The sequence below is a fragment of the Schistocerca americana genome, chromosome 3 (genome assembly GCF_021461395.2).
Source record: "Schistocerca americana isolate TAMUIC-IGC-003095 chromosome 3, iqSchAmer2.1, whole genome shotgun sequence".
NCBI classification, from domain to species: domain Eukaryota; kingdom Metazoa; phylum Arthropoda; class Insecta; order Orthoptera; family Acrididae; genus Schistocerca; species Schistocerca americana.
Window position 1 is genome coordinate 572,873,941 of NC_060121.1, and position 9,137 is coordinate 572,883,077.

The 9,137-nt window shown below is 41.0% G+C and overlaps 1 protein-coding gene across 3 annotated transcripts in view; it reads right to left on the reverse strand.

Moving 5' to 3' along the window:
- Nucleotides 1–3,137, reverse strand: part of LOC124605668 (carboxylesterase 5A-like) — a 107,878-nt gene extending 104,741 nt beyond the window's left edge. For all 3 annotated transcript variants that reach the window (XR_006978670.1, XM_047137512.1, XM_047137510.1), the window contains exon 1: nt 3,036–3,137. The gene's annotated coding sequence lies outside the window, so the exon portion shown is untranslated. The remainder of the gene's footprint in view (nt 1–3,035) is intronic.
- Nucleotides 3,138–9,137: the final 6,000 nt, after the last annotated feature.

Consider the following 9,137-nt stretch of genomic DNA (forward strand, 5'->3'; position numbering starts at 1 on the left):
AAGTGTTTAGTAGAAATATACCGCATTCTCAAAAGTACTTCTACTACCGTACTCATCATTTAAGGTCGTTAAGATAGTACCTACAAATTTTATTTAATTGCAATCTTTCATTTATAAATTTATATGCTCCATTCATAATTCGCAATTGATGAGTGATAGAACTCATCGACCATTCGATTCATGTGTGTCTTATTATCGTATACTGTAGACTCAGCAGTGTTTGGCCTGTAATGCGGCAACTACATATCCCAGCCCTTAGACAACGAAACCAGCCAAAACGTTTAATATCCCAAAAGCTTTGGACGTTCCTCTAAGCACATTTTGTTTTAATTATACGCCTTTTGGCAGCTGTTTGTCTTTAAATTCAAAATTCGTTCCTGTCCTTAGTGAATATAATTCTGTCCTTTTATTTGAATGTACTTCCCCTCCCAGCTCAACGTCACCTCCTTTGTCATATTGTAACTCTGGCAGTGATAGAACAGGACTTGGCATGTCAGTTCATCAGAACGCATAGAGTCTTGAAAATCCTACGTAAGATCTTTAATGTTGTTAATCGGTCACACCGAGGATATTAGCGTTAAATTAATGGTTTTTTGGTCAGGACCCTCTGCCTACAACTGAATATTGGCAATATTTGCTTCATCAGATGCGTTTCGCCTTAGTTTACGAGGACATCAGCAATGGCCTAATATGTACAGGGTGCTAGGAGCACTAGAGCAGATATTGTGATCATTGGTACCTTACTGTTTACCCACTTCACGTGTTGGTTGTTTTTTTCTCTGCGCCTTATCGCAGATATGTCATGTAACTTACTACCTCATGTTTCCTGCATAATCGTACCTGTACCACTAAGAGGACTATGCCTATCAGTATAGACTAAACGTCTTGCGTCCACAGCTCCACACCTGACCTGCTGGCCAGGAGAAAATAATGATCAATCGTTCGCCCTTGCCAGATGTGCTCGTAGGTAGCCTACCAACCCCCTAAAAAAATACTGCTCCTGGTAACTACAGTTATTGATCTTCAGGTGACGTAAACATTGACGTAATGTAGTTCATTACGCTGTACTCAGTCCCCAGGATATATATTCTGGGGACTGAGTACGGTGCGATGAACAACATTACATCAGTATTTACATCATTTGAAGACCACTGATTGTAGTCATCAGTGCAGGAAACAAACCGCACACACCGTCTTCCACTATGTCACTCATATTATGGACTTTTGCCAATGCTGACATGTACGAGCGAATTTACGTCAAAAATCTTAAATCTATATAAATAAAACAAACGTTATTAACACTCTACATCGTTATTCTTCATGTATGATTATTTATTTCAGATCATAGTCATCCCGCCGACGAATACGTTTTTGCCAACGTGGGACAATTTTGTTGAAGGGAACACTGCAGAATGTTTGACTTTATTGACCGGACAACAGCCTCACCTCTCCTTGCACTGCTTCATCACAATGAATGTGAACTCATCGCAGGTGTTTAAGGTTTTGAAACGGATGATAATCATATGGGGCCAAGATGGGATTGTACGGAGGATGATCGATGACAGCGAACACAATGCGTCGGATTGTTGCATATGTCGCACCGCTAGTGTATGGTGTGATGTTGCCCTTTAGGAGAGTGTGTTCCATATGTGGAAGAATTCTTCGAACTCCAAATTCGATTACAGTACTGCGTTTCTCACGCACCGAGATAGTTACGTTACAGTCAGCCATGTTACAGGCTACAATTAGGAGCCTTCTGCCGTCAGAGGGCTGCAAATATGTTGACATGAAAATGAAGACGTAGTATGCAAATAACGTTTGTTTTATTTAATAATCTTTAAGAGTTTTCATATAAGAAACTCGGAGGCATTGTTTTTCAACAGTCCCATGTATATCGAGCTGCCTGCGATCAAAGGTTGAGTGTCCGTATGTGCTAGCTTTTTGGCTAGGTTTTTTTAGTGAGTTGGTGTTTATAGCTGTGTGGTCATTGATCAGTTGCTTGCTCTGTACTATTTATTGTGATGATTTTCATCTTTCTTTAAATGTTGCACAGATACGGGAAAATTACTGTCACAGTCCGAACATCTGATGTGTACTTTATATCTTGTGTTAAAATTCCTGTTTGTCATTCAAACATACGCTGCATTGTAGCTTTCACCTTCAACGTGACAGATGCTACATTTCTGGAATTTGGTACTCCTTAGAGTGGAGGTCGTTGTTTCGTTATTATGTTCAGAGCTCTGTGTGTTTATGTGTATTTGTCTGCTAACTTATGCCGTTTGTGTGGTGTTTCTTTCATGTGGAGCGAGTCCGTTATGGCATCAGTCACGATTTGCTTCTGGAAACGTTACCGGTGTTGATCGGTTAATAGATTGAAGAAATGAACTATTTTGAGAATTTAACACCATAAGGACTGTGAAGAAGCATGGAGAGATGTACCTGCATTGCAGATCCGTTCACTGGCGGGATGTCTAGATCTGTGATGCAACATGACTGCTACATCCTCCAGTACCCAGATTTTGGATAAATAAAACTACAGTTACAGCTTATTGTAACTGAAAGCAATGCTGTCCTGTTCTAGTTTATCCTCAGTGTCGGCCCACAGGAAGTTTATTTACGATAATAAAAAATGAAATAAACCGAAAATTGAATCATTAGATAGAAATGTGCAAACGTAAATGCTTCTTTCTACCCCAAACAAAAGTTTCAACGTCGCAGTATAAATTTACAAACACAGATATGAACTCAGGCACATCTGTAAGATTATTTCACACGACATTGATTAACTGCATAAGTCGCAGTGGAGTGGAAGTGAAATAAGAATTATTGTCTCGGGTTATTACGTGCCATCGGGCAAAGCCGCAGACTGCCAAGATAACAGTGTCAGGAACAACACAGCGCTGTACGCCGCTGGTGCAATTGGCAGCTTGAGCACACCTATCACAAGCCTTTGAGGTAATTCATCTGGCCGTTATCAGCTGCTAATGACCAGCGCGTAATCCGTTATACTCCAGATAAAAGTGAGAAATACTTACAGATGTTCCTCCTCTGAAGACGTTTCCAGCAGAGGACAAAGTTTGCAGCCAACGCGGCTGCAGCCACGACCCAACTGCCGGCACGCCTGCTCTCGAGGTCACCAGCCAGCACAGTAAGCTTCCCGTCCCCTCACCTCCCCCCCCCCCCCCCCAAAAGCCATCCACCACTCCTTCGGCTCTGTCCACAACACCGACCTCATCCTCCTGCTTATGTAACCTCCAGGACGACAGCAAAAATGTGCTTGCCGTAGTTCGTCATTTATATACTGTGAAATAACGACGGTCATTTACTTCGGTGTTTGATGAAAAGCAAGAAAAGACACTAAAAAAATTATACCAAAATTCAAGAGCTATGTAACTTCTTCACAAGTCTTCAAAGTCGGCAAAATTGCTTTATCTTCACCGTTGGCACCTTTGATCAACTTGCTGCAGTATCTGTTCATATACAACTTCACAATATTACGAACTTAAATATAAGGGCACTCTTTTTCTTTTATTATTCCTTGTAACCGAAATTTACTGCGTAAGTTATTCAGGGAACTTACACATACTAGCCCTGTCAGTAACACACTCAATCATCTTAAAAAAGAAAACGTGCATCAAAAGACTTTGCTGTAGCGTTCCGTCTAAAGTGGTTAGACAAAGAGAAGAAGAATGATTAAGATTTGACGTCCTGTCGACAATATGGTAATGAAAGATAGGGTGAAAAGCAAACGAAATAACTCAATGGTCGTCGTGTAAACTGCGAGTCCAGTGTGGTACCCACTACATTGCCTCGCTCGGTAAAAAGATAAAGCAGATAATGTTATAGATGACAGAGTTGCTACCATGAATTAACATATTGTAAAATTTTTAATAAGATGGAATGGAGAAAGCTGTGATACACGGTTAGTCATTATTGGCTGCTGACTTTGATTTCCAAACATCACACGAGCCACCGTTATATTTTTACTTTTTGTTGAATTTTTTTCCCTGTCATGAGTGTTCTAACTAGTTTGATGCGGCCCACCACAAATTCCTCTCCTGGACCAACCTCTTCATCTCAGAATATCACTTAGTTGTTAGATGTATTCCAAGCTCTGTCTTCCCCTCCAGTTTTCATCCTCTTCTAACTCACACTAGTACCATGGAGTCTATTCCCTTGTGCCTTAACACGGGTCGTATCATCCTGCCCCTTCATCTTGTAAGTGATTACGATACGTTCCTTTCTTCACCCATTCTGCGAAGAACCTTCTCATTCATTTTCTTCTTAGTGAATCTAATTTTGAACATTTTTGTGGAGCAGCGCATCTCAAACGCTTCATTCTCTTCTGTTCGGTTTTCCAAAATCGACGTTTCACTACCATACAATACCTTGCTCGAAATTTCTTCAAGTCTTATATTTGATACCAGTCTGTTACTCTTGGCCATGAATGCCCTCGATGCCTGTCCTAGTCTGCTCCTTATGTCCACCTTACTTTGTCGAACATGGATTATTTCGCTCTCAGGGTAGCAGAATTCCATATTTTCCTCTGTTTCGTGATCACGAGTTTTGACGTTATGTTTTTCGCTAATTTTATTTCTGCTACATCTCATCACTTTCATCTTTCTCCTGTTTTCTTTATATCCTTATTCTGTAAATATTAGACCTTTTCATTCATCAGGTCCTGTAATTCTACTTCACTTTCACTGACGACAGTAATGTCAACAGCGAATATCGTCACTGACGGATTGAATATCAGTCCCACACTTGAACCTTCCTTTATTTCCGTCATTGCTTCTTCGGTATGTAGGTTGAGCAATAGGGGTGAAAGACTGCATCCCTGTCTCACATCCCTCTTATTCTGACCACTTGGTTCTTAGTATTACTCGTATTTCCCCGTATTTCACTCTTTTTTTTCCAGAATTTCAAACATTTTGTACCAATTTATGTTGTTGAAAACTTTGTCTAGGTCGACAGACCCAATGAACGTCTCTTGATTTTTCTTCACTCTTGCTTCGAATGGCAAGCGGAAAGTCAAAATTGCCTCACTACTGCCCTTCCCTTCCTAAAGTCTAACTGATTGTCATCTAACTGGGTCACCTACCGTGATTCCGATGGAATGTCATATATCCCTTCTGCATTAATTCATGACTAGTCTTCCAGAGTTCTTTTAAATTCTGACACTGATACTGTATCGCCTAAACCTTCCATATAAATTCGAATTTCTTCCTTTATCAAGTCATGAGGCAAGTCCTCTCCAGTGTACTCATTCCAACTATCCACTCTTTGTCTTTAACACTGGAAGTGCCATCGCATACTTAACGCTACCAACATTGCTTTTCACTTCAGGGACCCATCTTTTACTTTTCTGTATATTGAATCAGTCCTTTCGATGATCGTTCTGTTTCGATAACTTCACATCTGTCCTGTAGCTTTTCGCTATCGTATACAATTCTTCAACAGCCAGGAACATAATAGGTGTTTCTGTCAATCGTTCGTAGTCCAGAAGCAACGAGGTGGCCATCTAAACTATGTGGTGCAATAAAGTAATATTACTAATTTTAGTATTAAATTGTGTCTACACAGTACTGTAATCGGTCACTTGAAATTTTACGATAGCTACAAGTCCTTTAATGTCGTTAACTCACAATATGCAATGACGTCTTGAACGAATACACACAACAACATAATTAGCGGAGGCAGACTAACACCAAACACTTTCGGAAAACGTCATTGTCTTATAAGCAAGAACACGTGGAGGAAAGTTTACCAAAGCAGCAGAGTGCTAACTGGATAACGTCAGGCGCTGAGAACGGTCTTACAATTATTTCCGCCGCCTCGAAGTGCTGCTATCCCGTACGCGCGCAAAAGCAGCTGTCGATGGCACGTGTTGTGGCTGACCTTGACCGGAAGCGTCTCGATTTATCACGGTGTTGAATCGCGTCGCGCGGTGGCAGGAGTGTTGCTACAGCTTGTGCAACTACACGCTCTTACATGCTCTGTGGCGGATGTCTCGAGTTGGTGCTGTGAGAAACGTAGAACTCGTAGTGCCGGAAGAGATGACATCACATCACAACCGAAAACAGACATCAGCGTCCGTTCTCTGAGTTGGCCATAATTTCAGCACTTGACACTGGTTCCAGTTATCGTGCAGAGAGTGCTCCAAAGCATTTTTTGTCTGCTTTATTTGAATACCGGCATGCATCTGAAGATAAATGGAGTAATTTTAGATTGATTTCGGATTGCAATCAACGGGAAATGGCGTAATTTATGTGTGATATCTGGCTCGCATTCGAAGAGAAATGGCACAATTTTAGTGCCATATTTACGGTGTGTTGTTGCCTATTAGTGGACGATACCTGCCTGTCACTGTGCAATACAGTCGTGATACTTGTCCTGCCATCTGCGTCTTCAATGGGCCAAGATGATACTGGACGTCTAATATGTCCCAACTGATCTCTGTTTTAAGTCTTTTAAATTACGCAATGCATCGAGTACACCGATGGCGAAATTCATTTAATCGGATATGTGTGAAATATGTAGTTCAGGCTGTGAATGGTGCTTTGATGTTTTGGACGTATTTAATGTACTATGACTTGTCACCAATGATTCAGATTACGGTGACCATGAACCAGGAGATGTACTTCTATATTCTTCGTGCGTATCTAATACTACAGTTTCTTGACAAGTCCACTACGGACACTCCCCCATATCGAGCTGACAACAGCCACGTTCACAGAAGAGCATCCATAACATCTTGCTTGGACAAACACTCAAGCCCCCTGCGATTGGCCCACTAAACCACTCGAAGGGAATTCCGTAGCAATATCTGGGACTATATGGAAAAACAGATGAAGAGTAGTAAACAGCATCTGAGCAGGTTGGTACCTTCAGCAGATCTAATCATTAATGCTTGGGTTCAGCCGCAAACTCATAAAAGTTAGAGACGGTGTTACATATGGATGTGACTAATTTTTGGTCCCTTGTGTTTAGTTTTACTACCAAAACTATGGCCCTAGTGAAAAGTAGGATGTTACAAAATGTATTGTAGTTCATTGCTTTCCCCCCAACCATCCCACACCGGATGGAGCGGAAGTGGTCGGAAATGCCAGAATTTAAGTTATTCTAGGAAAAAGCTGTTTGAATCAATATGTTGCACGTTCGTAAAATGTTAGGCTATCTGCATGTACGTTAGAACTGGATAGTACAATGGATAGTACAATGCTGTCCCTGGGAATCAACGAGAACTTACTGTCGCTTGTAAGAAAACGTGACTGAGCACTTCCTTTGTAGTACACTGTTTGATAATCTTCTCTGGAAAGATGTGAGAAGGAAACAGGAATTATTAATGCACAGTCTATGAAAAGGATCGGTCCTGTTGTTTGAAGAGCATGTCGTCAGTGCTCCAGCAGGGCTTAAGGTTGCCCTAGTCGTAGGATACACGTACTAGTGAGCGATCTGCCTGTTTCTCTTCTTCAACGGCTTGCGATGTGTAAAACTAATTACAAAGATAACAGTGCAGTTGCCCATATTGGAAATACCGTTACCTGCACATACGTCAATGTAGACATTTACATACATACTCCGCAATCCACAATACAGTGCGTAGCGGAGGGTACGTCGTACCACAACTAGCATCTTCTCTCCCCGTTCCACTCCCAAACAGAACGAGGGGAAAATGACTGCCTATATGCCTCCGTATGAGCCCTAATCTCTCTTATCCTCGTGGACATTCCGCGAAATATAAGTTGGCAGCAGTAAAACCGTACTGCAGTCAGCCTCAAATGCTGGTTCTCTAAATTTCCTCAGTAGCGATTCACGAAAAGAACGCCTCCTTTCCTCCAGAGACTCCCACCCGACTTCCTGAAGCATTTCCATAACACTCGCGTGATGATCAAACTTACCTGTAACAAATCTAGCAGCCCGCCTCTGAATTGCTTCTATATCCTCCCTCAATCCAACCTGATAGGGATCCCAAACGCTCGAGCAGTACTCAAGAATAGGTCGTCTCGTTTACAGATGAACCACATCTTCCCAAAATTCTACCAATGAACCGAAGACGACTATCCGCCTTCCCCACAACTACCATTACATGCTTGTCCCACTTCATATCGCTCTGCAATGCTACGCCCAAGTGGCAGTGTTAAAGTAGTAAATCGTTTGTGGCGGTGTCAGGGGACGAACAGAAAGGGATTTAGTAATCCTAACGGTAATTCACAGAACAACATAAGTACTCTCAGCAGTTGTTTGCAGTGGTTGCTCACGGGACGAAATTTATTTCCGCACAATTGCAGTGGAGCAGCGTTTCTCAGTACTTCAGTATTCGGAGCCCAATTTGCAGTCATAATTGTCATGCCATAACGAAAGCTAAACAGACATAAACTTTAAAAATTACCAATAATAACTAAATTTATTGACGCTTCGCAATATCTATCCACTACAACGTCAAAACCAAAATCCATGGCTCTCTATTGCTCTCTCTCTCTCTCTCTCTCTCTCTCTATCTCTCTCTCTCTATCTATCTATCTTTCTTACAACAGATTGCAGGCGAATGTTCGCTCGAAAGTCTCTCAGCTGATGAAGAGTTCACAGCAAGTGGCAAAACTAAAAAACAGTTTATTATTAAATAGCCCTTTTAATTTTGGGAAGGGTGGATCGATGAGTTTTATTCACCGAAAACAAGATCATTTCGTATACTATTACCATTTTCAATATTCTACCTTTGAAAAACCGAATTTCTTGCGTTGGTTATTTTGAAGACGAAGTATAACTCTGAGCTGAACGTAGAAAAACAACTTAGAGCGTCTGATTCTAATTTCCTTCGAAATACTTTTCTCTGCAAGCCAGACCGAAAGGAGGCCCTAACAACTACAAAACTTTATTTTAATTTAGTAGTAGAAAGTTATCTATCAAATACGTTATGCAGCATGTTTATAAGCGATGTATATCAGTGTAAATGTGAATTTTAACTTTTATTTTGTCAGAATGTGTTTTGCTTTACTTTTCTTTCAATTAATTGATCAGTTTTTTCAGTCTTTTTTATATTTTGTTTGACCTATTCTCTGTTTTATCAATATCAGTTTGAAGGATTTTACGCAAGGGGAACTAAAAAACACGGAACGTATTGTTTATCTTTATCA